The sequence below is a fragment of the Cupressus sempervirens genome, chromosome 5 (assembly GCF_028749045.1).
Source record: "Cupressus sempervirens isolate cs-2001-9-10 chromosome 5, ASM2874904v1, whole genome shotgun sequence".
NCBI lineage: Eukaryota > Viridiplantae > Streptophyta > Pinopsida > Cupressales > Cupressaceae > Cupressus > Cupressus sempervirens.
Window position 1 is genome coordinate 665719011 of NC_143122.1, and position 16524 is coordinate 665735534.

Sequence of the window (16524 nt, forward strand, 5' to 3'; positions counted from 1 at the left end):
ATACTGATGTCTATGGCCCAATTGGAGTTGATAGTTATTATGGTGATAGATATTTTATATTGTTCATGGATGATTATTCAAGCATAATATCTATAATTTTCATGAAAGTAAAATCACATGATTTTGATATGTCTAAAGGCTACAAAGAAAGAGTTGAAAAGGAAACTAGAAAACCTTTGAAATATTCAAGATTTGATAGGGATGGTGAATTTATGTCTATTTAATTCACTAACTTTTGTGCTAAGAATGACATCAAAAGATAGTTATCTACACCAAGTACTCCACAATAGAATGGTATTGTTGAAAGGAGAAATAGATCTATCATAGATTGTGCAACTAATTATTGAGAAGGAGGCCTCTTATATATTCTGGAGAGAAGAAATCAATACTACTATATACACACTCAATTGAGTACAATTGAAGAAAGGAGCAAACAAGAAACCTTATGAGATATGGTATGGTCATATACCGAATGTAAGTCACTACATTCACAAGGATGCTAGGAATAGTAAACTTGATGTTAAAGGAGATGAAGGTATATTCCTAGGATATTCATTTAGGAAGAAGGCTTACAAATGTTTGAACTAGTCTACTAAAAAGATGATTGAAAGTGCAAATGTAAGATTTGATGAGTTTGCATAGAAGAATGATCTGGTTAGCAAGAAGGAACTTGAAGACTACAAAAAGTTTGTTTATGTCTATGATGATGCACCAGATACTCTACTCGAGTATCAAGACATGCCTATAGAGTTATAGATAGTAGCACCTAAGTCATAAAATGTTGTACCCAAACATCAAATAGTTGCACCTGAGCATCAAACAATGGTTATCGAGTCTCAAAAAGTTATACTCGAGCACCGGATAATACAACCTGAGTAGGAAGCTGAGCTCCCATCGAATGAAGAAAATGTTGAGAATCAAAGAACCGAACCTATATTAGCTAAATATATGAGAAAGAACCATTCACCTAAATAAATAAATGAGGATAGAAGTGTTGGATTATAAACAAGAAGCAAAATAAGAGAAGGTACATGTTTACTTTATGATTTTGAGCCTAGATTAGTTAAAGTTACATTGAATGATGAATGTTGGATTAATACTATGAATGAGGAGATTGATCAAATTGAGAAGAACAACACATGGACACTTGTACTGGGACTATTGATAAGAATATGATATGAACCAAGTGGATTTTTAGAAATAAATTGAATGAGAATGGAGAAGTGGTAAGAAACAAGGCTAGATTGGTCTATAAAGGTTATGCCCAAGAAGAAGGAATTGACTATGGTGAGACTTTTACACTTCTTGTGAGACTGGAAGGAGTAAGAACTCTATTGGCTTATACTACATATAAGGAATTCAAGGTATATCAAATGGATGTTAAATTTGCAATCTTGAATGGAATGCTTGAAGAGAAAGTCTACATTGAACAACTTGAAGGATTTGTTGAACCTGGAAAGAAGGACATGGTCTACAATTTTAACAAAGTGCTATATGGATTCAAACAAGGCCCAAGATCATGATATGAAAGGTTACACTCTTATTTGATTAAGATAGGATTGTTAGAATTCTTTAAAATAATTGAGAAGGGGGGGGGGGGGGGCGGGGGGGGGGGTTGAATTAGTTATTCAAGGTCCAAATGTACGAATAAAAATTTTCACTTAGCATAGTGAACCCATTTAAACACTCATATCTGTATATGCATCCAAGCTTATTACCGATACTTGCAAGTTACTATTAAATCAACATGCAACAATAAAACATGACACATGAAAATTCATCCACGCACTTGACACAATGATTTAACGTGGAAATCCAATCTGGGAAAAACCACCAGTAATATCCTACTTCTTTTTCACTCTTCTGAAGTGATGCCTTGTGAAAGGCCAACCCTGTTAAAGGTTACAACACACACTATTAAATGTGACCCGGTTAAGGGATTTCAATCACCCTATTAGAAGTGAGCCTGGTTAAAGGACTTAAGGCCATTTACTTGGAATGCCACCCTGTTAAAGGATTTTCTAATGACTGTTAAGTCAACCTTAGTCCAAAGGATTTTACCCTAACTAATACTATTGTTAGACCGTAACAATAGAGCTTTTGATCTAATACAACTTACAACTTATCTTGCAGATTCCATATCACAATTTAGTCCTCAATTTGCTTGGATTTCATTCTTTTTAGCTCTAACAGCTTGTTCACTCTTCAAGAATATATCTTCTTAAGCCTTCTTGCTTTGTATGCCAATGCAACCACTTCTTGTGGTCACTGGACAAAGCAGAGTTCTTGACTCTTTGTCATTGTTCTTTTTTTGATCTTCTTGACCTTCTCTAATATCTCCCCTTCAGACATTTTGCTTCATGACCAGAAATTCCTTAAATAGGACATTAGAATACTTTGTCATTTTCCATCATCTAATTAGGGTTTAGATGGATTAGGTAGGATACAATGTATCTGCCCCATATTTTGTCTGTTCTAGAAACTTCTTCTAGAATCCATTTAAATTTGCCTAAAAATGGTTTACATCAAATTCTGTACCACTAGCTTATCAGCCTTTTCTTCCACCTGGTAGAAAAAAAACTTGTCAGCTCAGATTTAGCGAATCTTTGACTTTTCTAATAATGCAGCAGCTCGACATTATCAATCTTCTAATGCTTGGCACATACTACATCATTTGGCATCAATTGTAAAAGTACTCAGTATCAACTACATTTTACCAATGCTTGAAACCTATTGTATTTTGCTCGGCACCAACTATGTTACTTGACACACTACAATTTACTTTTACTCTACACCAACTGATTTTATACTCGGCATGACTTAACTTTGCTCAGCACCTACTATCAATCTTCAGTTAAGCTTTGCAGATAGTCTTAGTATTACTTGTTCTTCTAAAGTTTCTGAATGTAGCCAACCTTTGTAACTTCAAGTGGATTATCAATACACCATTTCATCATTGTCTTAACCAATCCTTGTACTTCATTGCATAACCATAACTCAACCTTTCCTCTGGGTGCTATTGTTACATCCTATCGATTAAATCCTTTTCATCAATCAACTAAGTGATAGTACTTAGATCTTATAAGCAATTGTCTCCCCAACAAATAGCAGATTTGATATCAGTGACAAAACAATGATTGAAACATATGATCTACTCCAACAATCTCTCTCTTTCAATAATCTCTTTCAGCGATGATCATTTCAATCAATTTTCAACAAGGATTTGCAAGAAAAAGTAAAAATATCAATCTATATTTAAAGAATGAATCACAAGACAAGTTGTTGATTGCTGAAATGTTTATGGATGACATAATTGTTGGCCATTTTTGCCCCCATTTAGCCCATTATTGATAACGAATGTAAGAGACCTTCAACGGGCTAATTTCTTTGTTGTGGGTTAACACGCTATCTTTCTGGGGTTAATGTGCTATTTAGGTGGGCAAATGCGTGTGTTATCCATTTTTTTCCATTTTGGAAAGTCATCTTTTGGCCCTTTCTGAAATAGCAAAGTTTGTTATTTTGGAAGGGCACTTTATGCTCTTTCCAAAATAGTGAAATTCATTATTTTGGAAAGCTTCCTTTCTTGCTTCTAAGAAATAGTGAAATCAATTTTGTGATGAATGGGTTTGTGCCATGTGTCAGTGGGCAAACTTGCATCTAATCCCCATTTTTTCCATTTCATAAGGGTTATTTTTGGTGACTGCGAAATTGTGAAAATCATTGTTGCCTCTTTCATGATGCATTGGGGGATGTGCCAAAAGTTAGTTTTGTGCCACATGAAGGATTCTTCTTTTGTTAGGTTGCTTTGAATATGATGATTCTCACATTTTTGCATTGTTGTCTTTTGCCCTTGCGAACATGTGACAACCGTTAGATTTGATCTCATGGGGGGATTTCCTTGTTACATCTCAATCATCTGTTGGAAACAAAGAAGATCTTGATCTACGGTTATGTTTTGATCAGTTGTTGAGGAGATTTTTGTAGCATCTGGGCCATCCAGTTCAAAAGGGAGATCTTCATTGACGGTCCACCATTATTAGGGACAAATTAGTTTTATTTCATGTGGGTCAACTTTGTATTTTTTGTAGTGGGTTAACATGTCATGTTATCCCACCCCACATTTTCTGACAACGACGTGAATCAACTTGTTGCAGCCATGACACATTACAAGGGCTATTTATTTAATGTAGAATAATTTCTTGGGGCTTGTAGCATCAATATTGATACTTCTTAATGCTTATTTTATGATTTTTACAAGGAATGATGGTCCTTTTAGCCGCTAATGCATTTTTTTGTCTCTTCTGATCACTTGCATGAGTTGAGTGATAACGGAAATCAAATTTGTGCCCAATCCTTCATTTAATACATACTCTGTAACCTCAACTCTGATGTGGTTGGAGTTTAAAATCAAGGTTAAATTTGGGTTATGTCTGCACCCCATAAAGAAAAATTTTGTAGTTTTCTCGGGGATCTCTTTTCTCTGATCTTTTGCAAATTTATTCTTTGGAAATGTTTTTGCCTTTTATTTAATAGAAATTATTGTTGTTTCATTAATCCTTAGCTAGTTAAATTTGTGCAATTTGTTATGCCTCATTTTCCTGGATGTATTTTTGGCAATTTTAGCATGTTATGATTACATTCATTTATATTAACTAATATGTTAAGTGAATCTGTTGTATTCCTTGCATAGTTATGTTGATTTCTTGGCTTGTTTTATGGTTAAATTTGTGCAATTTATTATGCCTCATTTTCCTGGATGTATTTTTGGCAATTTTAGCACCTTATGATTACGTTCATTTCAATTAACTAATATGTTAAGTGAATCTATTGTATTCCTTGCATAGTTATGTTGAATTTGTTATATTCCATAGTTAAGTGCACTCAGGCTGGAGTAGTACTAGGATGGGTGACCTCCTAGGAAGTCCCAGTGCTTCACCCTTATGAGCATCACCTAGATCCAATGAGTGCTAAGTGTTCCATTTATTCTCACGAGAGATGGATTCATGTTGAATCACTACTCATGAAATATGGGTCAATGAGTTTGACTCAAAAATCACACAGTAAAATCCTGATAGGACTATCACAATTTGACTTCCTGTGGAAATTATCTCCTACTTATCATTTGATGAGCTTAAGGGGCTTTCTAATGAATGGTTCATAAGGCACAACACTTGGTGAAGGTTTTGCAAATGGGGTTGCAAGCTTTGGGTTTAACCATGGAGGAAACTACGTAGTTAAGTGTGCTTAGGTTGGAGTAGTACTGGGATGGGTGACCTCCTGGAAAGTCTCGGTGCTTCACCCCTATGAGCATCACCTATATTGAATGAGTGCTAAGTGTTCAATTTATTCTCATGAGAGATGGATTCATGTTGAATCACTACTCATGAAATATGGGTCAATGAGTTTGACTCAAAAATCACACAGTTAGATCTTGATAGCACTATCACAATTTGACTTGCTATGGAAATTATCTCCTACTTATTAATTGATGAGCTCAAGGGGCTTTCTAATTAATGGTTCATAAGGCACAACCCTTGGTGAAGGTTTTAAAAATGGGGTTTCAAGCTTTTGGTTTAACCATGGAGGAAACTCCATAGTTAAGTGCGCTCAGGCTGGAGTAGTACTGGGATGGGTGACCTCTTGCGAAGTCCCAGTGCTTCACCCTTGTGAGCATCACCTAGATCCAATGAGTGCTAAGTTTTCCATTTATTCTCATGAGAGATGGATTCATGTTGAATCACTACTCATGAAATATGGGTCAATGAGTTTGACTCAAAATCACATAGTTAAATCTTGATAGCAATATCACAATTTGACTTGCTATGGAAATTATCTCCTACTTATCAATTGATGAGCTTAAGGGGCTTTCTAATGAATGGTTCATAAGGCACAATTCTTGGTGAAGGTTTTTCAAATGGGGTTGCAAGCTTTGGGTTTAACCATGGAGGAAACTCCGTAGTTAAGCGTGCTCAGGCTGGAGTAGTACTGGGACGGGTGACCTCGCGGGAAGTCCCGGTGCTTCACCCCAATGAGCATCACCTAGATTGAATGAGTGCTAAGTGTTCCATTTATTCTCATGAGATATGGATTCATGTTGAATCACTACTCATGAAACATGAGTCAATGAGCTTGACTCAAAATCACACGGTTAAATCTTGATAGCAATATCACAACCTTGATATGTCTAGATGTTGGAAATTAAGTAATTGGGTCATATTTTAAAAAAAAAAAGGTTTTGTCTCTAAAATGGAAAACAAAAGTAGCAGGTTTAATTTGTAGACTATAGCAAATAAATGCTATTTCATAAATATCTCATTGGATATTTGGTAGAGTGCGAAAAAGTGATGCAGGAAGGGCCAATCTAGCATATAATGCATACAACACCATATCATGGATATGAATTTTGTATCATGTGTGAAACTTCTTGACTAAAAAACTCAAGGCCTAGAAAATTAACCATGGGTTTTCGAAGCTCATTTTATTTTTTGGATAGGTGTTCTTTGGGGTTTAAAGTGTTCTAGATGCAATGGTGATGTTTGTTTAGATCTAATGTTGCACTATTTAAAAGCTTAAGGGTGAAACTCTTAGAAAAAGGAAAGTAAATTGCAGATTTGAAGCTTTGATATGATGTTGGAATAATCCTTTCACACAAGAGAAGCAATTGATTTACTTTGAAGCCTGAGAATTACATGCAAAAATGAATAATGACTGTTTAGCATAATATATAGCGAGAAACCTTTGGTATAAAGACAAGAATGAAACCTTAGATAGGATTATGTTACCTTTCACACAAGAGAAACAATTGATTTACTTTGAAGCCTGTGCATTACATGCAAAAATGAATAATGACTATTTATCATAATATATAGTGAGAAACCCTCGGCAATGAAACCTTAGATAGGATTATGTTAGATTCTGATTTGTATTCTGATCCTATAACATTAGACACAAAAAATCACTACTGAAGCAAGCTAAGTATGCTAGTGTATATAGGACCTAATATGAACAAACTAGTTGGAATATCTTTTCCACATTGCCATTTCAAACTTCATTGCTATTGTTTCCTGGTGGTGTTATGCAATAGAATTTTTTAAAGTGTATTTAGCAAATCACAGTGCGAAGCGGGTATGATTTTTTACATTTCTAGTTTAGAGTCTCTTGTTTTTCTTCTGTAATTGGAGGGAGGTTGAGGCAGGTTAAAGGAGGGAGTGACTGGATTCAATAGCAGACACTGACCTTTCTTGTTGTTTTTTTTCATTATCTCAAATTAAAATTCATTAGTGAATCAGAGTTTTGTAAGGCTGTTTTGACTATGTATATATTTGGCAGTGGACACTTCAAGGAAGTTTATTGATTTTTAAGTAGTTCCCAAGCTGACTTGTTAACTTACCATGATAATATTAGTAGCTAAAATAAACAAATCAGAAGCTTATCATAATGTTGTAATCCTATTTATTTGGGACCACCTTCTAGGTCTTGATCTAATATAGCATTCAACAGTGTTTGGTCAAAATTTTACTGAAGCAATAGATTACATTTGGAATTAATAGTGCTGTAATATTTTACTACAACGCAAAAATTGGGCAAATGTTTGTGAGAAAGACTTGCAGGGATTTTATCATTTTAGATTTTCTCTGCTTTAGACTGTTTGGTCTCAGTTGTATTATATATCAAAGTGATTCAAATTCATTGGTATGTGTGGGATGTATGCTAGATCTTTTCTCATTATGTTTTTGAAATGATTCTGATTTCATACCATGAATGATAAATTGCTTGTTTTCAAGTTTGACTGAAAGATCCATGGGCTCTTATGAGCTTTGCTAATGTGTATTTTAATCTACTTCACTTGTTTATCGTCCACCCCATTGATACCTAGTGTAAAGCACAAAAACAATATCCAGAATAATAAGCAGAAGTTGAGCTAATTATATACCATTATGTCATTATTACTTTTTATTCAATCTTGCTCTGTATAAAATCTATTTCAGCGGAGGCTTGCAATCAAAATGGCTTATGGAGAGGCGTCTGAACTGCCAGAAGAAAATCCAGGTACCATCTTAGCTGGAGAAATAAGAGAAGATGAAGAGGAAGACAAAAACTCCTATGATGTCTCCACTGTTAATGGTAATGCTGATTTCCCAAAAAGTAAATGCTTGGGAGAGTTTACTTGTGTAGGGTAAATTTTCAAGTGGAAAAAATTTCTGGTTATTGGCTTAAGTATAATCTAGCCTTCTTGTGATGTTTCTCGTGTCAAAATTTTTCAATGTTTGTCAGATTTGCCTTGGAAAATTAGATGCTGACTTAACATGGGTATGTTATGGATTCTGTATGTACTCTTACTTATGAGGATGGAGAGACAACTACAATTGTACAGACTAGAGAAGTGCAACCAGAGAAAAATGATTATGAAACACATCATCTAAATAGCTTTCAGAAATCAAAAGGAAAAGTCAAAATTCAAATTGTTAAAAAAAAAAATTTCAAAAAGGTCAAGAAAGGAAAGAAGCAAAGGAAGGGGAAGACGTTCAAGAAGGATGCATCTAATAGAATGAAAAAGAAGGGGAAGCACAAACAACAACTTTCTCATATGTCTCATTGATTTTTGGTCATTAATCTTGTAATACATAGTACTTGTTAATTTTACCAGTTTGATTAGGGTTTATTGATATTCCATGGTATTGACGGGGTTTCATGCAAATAGCTTGAGTTGTCAAGTAATTTGTAATCTGAGGCAAGCAGTAAGTTAAAACTGTGATTTGGATATCTTCCTAAAGTAATTTTTACAAGATCAATCGACTAAATTGTCCTCAAATCAACTAAAGTGTCCTCAATACTTGTTAAGAGGATTTGTGGCTCTATTGCTAAGATAGGCAAAGAGCTTTGCCATGTAATGTAAAATCTTATGTTATGTGTTTCCATCAACAACAAAGGGGGAGATTGTTAGCCCCAACTGATATTGTAATTGATGATGTTATGAATGTATGTAAAAGATTAATATTAGTTGTTATATTGTCATTGATGTCAAAGTCTTAATTGGCTAGACATTATGCTAACTCAAGAAAGTACCATTTGTGTAACACCCCACTTAGGAACCCAGAAGAAATAAACCTGACATGTTACAATATTTATTGAAAGATTTTGTTTTATAGGTTTAAACAAAATCAAAGTAATAATAATGCAGAAGCAATATATACATACACATCAAGCACACATGAATAATTACAAGTACAATTTCCATTCCTAAAAGGTTCCTTCACGTTGAGTGACATTTAAGAAGCTTATAATAATTAGTTTATGTCTCAAGTACAAAGTTGCATGATCATAAATGAATAAATACATAAATACAGATGATATGATAAAGAACATCCACTACACATGATCACAAGTCAAATCATCAAATTATTAGATACAACAATGCATCACTATGAATATAAAATAATCATTTTTTTGATATCGTAATGAGAGAAACCACATTTACTAAAGAATCATTAAAGCATCATTAATGCGCTAGTAATTATAATCATCAATCATTACATTAAATATAATCAACTAAGTACTTCTTAACTGATATGTGTGTAATCCGAGTCATGAAATAATGTCATATAATTGTAAATCAAATATCCTTGAAACCAACACAGGCATGAAATAGGCATAAAAGAGTTTGATAAGTATATCAGAAAAGAAAACTGTGGGTGGGCATTACAATTTAATTAATGAAGAGGATTTGACAAAAGTATGATGAATATAGAGTTGATATATAAGGTATTCAATGGGTACTTGAATGAGATGGATAATGATCATGTAATATTAGTTTGATTATTTTACAATTGTGTATTATTGTAATATTTTGAAGTTCACAAGATGAACCAAGTCACAAGGTTAATAAAGGGAGAATGCATTCACTAATTGACTATAGTATTGCCTAGGCGATTGCAAAGAGGAATGAAGAACACAGTGTTCCCTGAGCAAGTTAGTATTAAATGAGTTGTATGTCATCCAAATAAATGTAGTGTTTACTGAGTGACAATTAGATGAACAAGTTTAAGAAATTGGAATTTGAGGTTGAATTTTGATGGAAATTTGGAAAGTTCAAAAAGGTTTATTATGAGACTCAAAGTTTTTTGCAAGATCAATGATGGAGAAAAATCAAGAAGGATCTAATGAAGAAATTGAAGAAGGATAAGGATGGACACAAAGTTCTATGTAAATTTATATCTTCTATGTGTCTAAATTCATTTTATGAAGGAATTCAGTTGTAAACCTAAGATCAATGATTGTGATTAAGCTACAAAAGATGGAAGGAACTGGAAGTATTGAGAAATCTATTTAAGGAGGATAAAATGATAGTTTTAGTTTGTTGGTTCAAATTGGGTGATGGTTTCATTATGATGTTGTTTGAGTTGATGAAGCTTAAAGAGATATAATTGAATTTTTTGGTGGAATGCGATATTGTTGAAGGAGAAGAGCCAAGTGAGCCAAGTTGAGAAAAGAAGAGAAGAGTAAGAAGTTTATGGTAGACAAAATTAGCTAAGTGAGTTAAAGACAAAGGAAGAGCAAGAATTGAGATATGATTAAGCAAAGGTAGTCATTATTCTTTATGGATCACTTTATAATGTTTACAATTTAACCATTGTAGTAGAAAATATCGAAAGCACCAAGTGGACCTAAAAAGTCTATGAAATCCTATATGGTAACATTAGTCAGTGGTGTTTGTAAGTCCTTTAAATCAAGCCATTCTTTTTGGTCCTAGACAGGGAGTGATAAGGTCTAGATGATCTTTTGGTAAAATCCTCTAACAAGGTCACTTTGACAAAGTGTATGTAACCTCTAATAAGGTAGTCTCCTAATAGAGATCACTTCAGAAGAGTGAAATTTCTGGGTTGTCAGTCCCAGGTGGTTTTTCTTTTAACAAGGTTTCGCATGTTAAATATTGGTGTCAAAATTGTGTGAATGTTATTTTTGTTGCATTTTGATTTAAATGTTTTATCATTTACTACAACTCGATAATAACTAAGTTATCACTAGGTAACAACTAGAAATTTAATGAGAGTTGAATGCAAGGAACAATTTAATAACAGTTTGGAAAAAAGTTGATGTATGTGTTAAGTTTATGTTGGATATATCTACTAAGTGATTGGATGTATTGAATTTGTTGTTGTTAATGTTTAGTTTTATGTTTATTTTATGGTGATGAAATGTTTGAAGGGACTGTAGATAACTAGACATAATTGATTCAACACCCCCTTCCCTCTTCACTTATCTAACAAATCTCAACCAAGCTTTTCTAAATTTTAAAAGTTTTAAATACACAAGTTTTATGTCTAAGACAATGAATCCATACTTTTTTAGTTGCATAATCAATAAATGTAACATGATAGAGAGAGTGCTCATGGGAAGACACATGAGTTGGTCCCCATAGATATGTATGCACAAGCTCTAATTTCTCATTTTTCTTCTCCTTCCAAATTTTTAGAAAACTCTCTTTTGCTTTTGATACACAAAAATTTCACAAAAATCTATATTCACACATTTTAAACCTAGTTAAACTTTATTTGAATGAATGAATTTTATATTATTTTAACTCATGTGCCCAAGTATGTTATGAGTTGATGTTGTTTTAGAATCTACAACTACTATTTGATGTTCTACTTGCTCAGTTGCAATAACACTTTCAAAACATTGACTTGTCTCTAGAACAATTAAAGTAGAAGGAACAATATGACCTATACGAAGATATAAGATGCCTGCTTTAACATCTTTTACTAATACTAAGGATTCTTTTGAAACCTTTTATTTTTTTTATCATTAAAACTAATTATGCAACCATCATTACCTAGTTGCCCTACTAAAATGAAATTCCTAGTCATCCTTAAAAAATGCCTTGCAAATTATTCGGCTATAGGAAGGACTCTAGCCCATTTCCCTCCTAAGAAAAGAAGATTTCTAGCAGAGAAAAGTTTCAACTTCTCTTGGATAACATGTTGTATGTTCTATAAAGGACCTAATCAAGTGATGAGAAGGTATGTAAGGACCAATGACATATTGCATACTTTCCATGATGAGCCTTTTAGTGGCCACTTTGCATAAAAAATGCCAACACTTAAAATCCTCAACATAGGATACTATTGGCCAATAATTACACAAGGATGAAACAAGGTATACCAAGAAGTGTGATTGCTACTAACATATGTGTAGGCCAACTAAATTAGATGAAATGCCATTGTATCCTCAAGTGATCACCCCTTTTGATAAATGAGGCCTTACTTTTGTGGGACAAATTGAACCCTCTTCCAATTGGAAATCCTAAATACTAGTTTGGACAGATTATATCACTAACTGGGTTGAAGCCCAACCTATGAAGCATGCAAGGGACACCAATGTTGCAAAATTTATTTATGAGGCAATGTTCACAAGGTTTAGAGTGCCTAGTGAAATAGTAATTGATCAAGGGGCCCAATTCACTCTTGTATTAATAGATGCACTAATCAAGGATTAAACCATAAGGCATGGTAAGTCTTCATCCTACTATCCTTAAGAAAATGAGAAGGTTAAAATTAGTAATAGAGAGATTGAAACCATCTTAACAAAGATAGTGGCTATTCACAAAAAACATTTTTCATTCAAGCTTCTTGAAGCCATGTGGACATACAAATGATATGGAAAACCACCATGGCATTCACACCATTTGAATTGTTCTGTGATGAGAAAGATAATGTCATGTCTGTTGAATTTGGACATAAAAATTTGTGAATAGCCTTTGAACTAAACATTGATCTAAGCAAAGCACAATGGAAGAGAATCTTGCAGCTCAATGAGTTAGATAAAAATAGAAAATCAACACTCCATAGCACATAAACAATTAAAAAATAATGCAAATCATGGCATGAAATTTTTATAAAAGATAAGAAATTTGAAAATTGTGAATGGGTTTTGGTCTATGACTTTGAGTATTAGAACACCCTCGATAAATTCTAAACAAGATGGCTTAGTTCATATGACGTGGTTGTAGTGTTTGATAATGGAGTTGTAAAGCTTTCAACCATTGATCTCATCCATTTTAAATTGCTTGTTAATGATCATCAGTTCTTGAATAGTGTTGAAAGTCACAAAGTTAGGAAGAACTCCTATAGCAATTCTAGCTAGCTGAAGCCAACATGTCTCTTATAGCTGAAAATGTTAAGACACATGTTTGACCCTTAGTTTTCTTATGATTCTTCCATGCTTTTTCATAATAGATCTTTCACATTATGTGAAAGATCTTTTCTTTGTAATAAATATACATCACATCTTCTCTCTCTTCATCCATTCTATCTCACCAACCATCATTTCACATGAGTTGCCACAATCAATAGTTGTATTAATAATTCCTTTAATACCACTAGGTAATTAGTACTACTCTTATTTATTGCATGTGTAATTTTATAATTTGACTTTGATTTAAAATTTGTGTATTTAATTAATTCTTGCTGATATGAAATTATTTACAATAGGGTTGTATTGTCCAATTAAGTCAAGGGGAGAGTAAAAAATAGTTAGCCCAGTTGATGTTGTTGCTTATACGTGTCATGATATAGATGTCCTATTAGTATTGCAAGCACTCATTTTACTACATGCAATAAAATTGAACATCACATGATGTGAGTAATAAACCTTGCAAATCTAAGAGAACATGTGATGCAAGAGCATCTTGGGTGGGTAAAAGCACAAACCTATGTCATCTTTTATAAAGAAAAAGGACCACATAATATAGACTATTAAACTCAAATGACATAAGAGTGACATTTATGTTTAGAATTTTAAGATGATGTAAACTAATGAAATGTGTAAAATTGGATAAATTTTATGCCTATAATTTTTTTGAGAAATAATTTATTCATTTAAAAAAAATTGGAGTCCTTTTTTCTAACTACGAAAAAATATAAGGTGTAGTTCTCATCAAACAAGTATATGCAAATACTATCTTTTTCCTTAATTTTAAAATATGTTATAGATGGCATGTATAGCTAGTGGATGAAAAATGAAATATAGGTCTTTGATGTATATTTTCTTTGTTATAAGTACTCAAGGTCGACCTTATCAAATATCAATGGTTTTTTTTCTCGTGTCAAAACATCCCTATCAAATCTAAACCTTTTTGTAAAAAAATTGCATATTCTTGAAGAGGACTGTCTCCTCTAGTGCTAAATATAAATATAAATTTATTTCATATGATTTACTATTTTCTTTCCTTTTTCGAGGCAGCGTCTTCTTGAATGTTAAAATATCTACTTATAATATTTTGAGATTGTAACATATTATAACTAAATAAAATACTATGTACTGATGATATTGATTTCAAGATCTATAAAAGGATATTTTTAATATTTGAAAAATGTTGAGTTTTGATAAAGAAATGAGATTTGACCAAAACATATTTATGAGCTTTTACTTGGGTAATTTGGCATCTTGCGTCAACCAAAAATATTTCCTTTCAATTGTTCTTGTTTTTTGAGGAATGAACTTTGTTATTCATGTTTTCTCTTTACACATAGTTGGCTCTTGAATAGGGACCTATCATGGATCCTTGTCCTATGTTCCTAGAAACTAATTTGATCATATACTAGAGTTATCCTTTCTCTTTTCTCATGGTGTGTTCTTTCTTAATAGTCCAAGTAACATGTGGGTTTTACTTCAACAAGGTTATGTGCAGTATCAAGGCATTACGCGACCTCGGGAATCACTGGTTGGATTTTTTGCAGACCTATATTTGTCCACGCATATGTTTTTTTCTTAATTATAAGGTTGTTAAATTCTCCTTTGGGTAGAACCTATCTTTTGTGATAATTCGCTTGCCAAGATGACTTGTGGTCTTGATGTTTATATATTTTGAGATCTAGGATTAGCATAGGTACAATGAAGTTAGATAAAAAGGAAAACATTAATATTTGTCTCTATAAGCTTGAGCTTTTGAGCTCACAGATTGTATTTTGGATGTTTATGGCTACAACCAGGTAGGCATTATGCTAGGCATGTTAATGAAATATTGTCTCATCATATCCACATTGGATTCTATATAATTTCTTGTGATTTCTCCTATATATTGGTTTCTCTGTGGAACTCTTAGCAAGGGCAACTTGATATTGTCTCCTTTGGCATCCTAGCCTTGCATCAAGTGGTATCAAAGAAAAGTTTCCTTTCCTTGCAAACTTTGGGATCACAGTGAACCTTGTTGTGGATTGGTTTTAGGGTGGTAGACTAATTTTCTAAATCTATAACTTGCAGAAGGTTACAATTCTTGCATAAGCTATTATCAAAATGATTCAAGGTAGAGGAAATGCAGATAATGTTATTATGGACATGTTGAGACAAATTATAGCTAGACTTGAAGCTGTTGAAACAACCTAGAGAAGTGGAGTACATCTTGATGATGTCAGTGATGAAGAATTTTATTAGTTGTGCCTAATCCTAAACTCGAGGTTAAACAAGATGAAGAAAGACTCTTGAGAGCCTTGAGTAGAGAAGATTCCAAATATTCTTTTGAACTTTCTTGCTTTAGTGGAAAGTGGACATTGATGCCTTGTTAGATTCAATCTCTGAGATTAAAAGTTCTTTTATTATGAAAGCATTCTTGAGGAAAGAAAGATGCAAATAGTAGCTACAAAGTTGAGAGGCCATGATTCTCTTTGGTGGGAACACTTGTAAACTTATAGACAAAGAAGATGGAAGGAAAAAATCAAGACTTAGGTAAAGATGGTTGGTAAGTTGAAAAAGAAATTACTTCCTACTAATTATCAAGTTAATTTATTGGTAAGAATTTAAAATCTAAGACAAAAAGATATGACTTTGAAAGATTATATTGAGAAATTCTATAAGGTTGACATTAGATCTCGAATTATTGATGATAGGGTTAAAAAGGTTGCTAGATATTTGAATGGTTAGAGGACTTCTAAAAAAGATAAAATTATCCTTATAAAGATGGAAAGTGTTGAAGAAGCATATGTAGATTCCCCAAGAGTTGAATAAATATTGACAAAGAAACATAAGCATAGACAAAGAGCAAGAGGTGGAGAATTTTAGAGGAGTAGGGTAGATCTTATGGAGAAAGTAGTGGATCTAATTATACACATCATGATAGAGGTAAATGTGAATGGAAAAAGGATAATGCTAATAGAGGAAGAGATAACTATACTAGAGGTAATTCTTCTTCTTACTCTAGGAATAACAACATTGGAATTAGAGAAGATAGATTTTGGTTTAAAGGAAGTTGTTTTAAATGTGGAGTAGAAGGACATAGATTTTTTGAATATACATTTTCCTAATAGAAGACAAGAAGTAGTAACATAAATGCTTTGATTCAAGAGGAAGTTCTTGATCCTCCAAATGAACCTAAGAATGGAGATAAATTGATGATAAGAAGAACCTTGTGGAATGAGTAGTTGGATAATGAATCTCTTTTGAGGAAAAGTTTCACTAAGACCAAAAATAAGATTGAAGGAAAATGTTGCAAATGTTGGATACAATTGATTAATTGTGTATTCTCTTTGA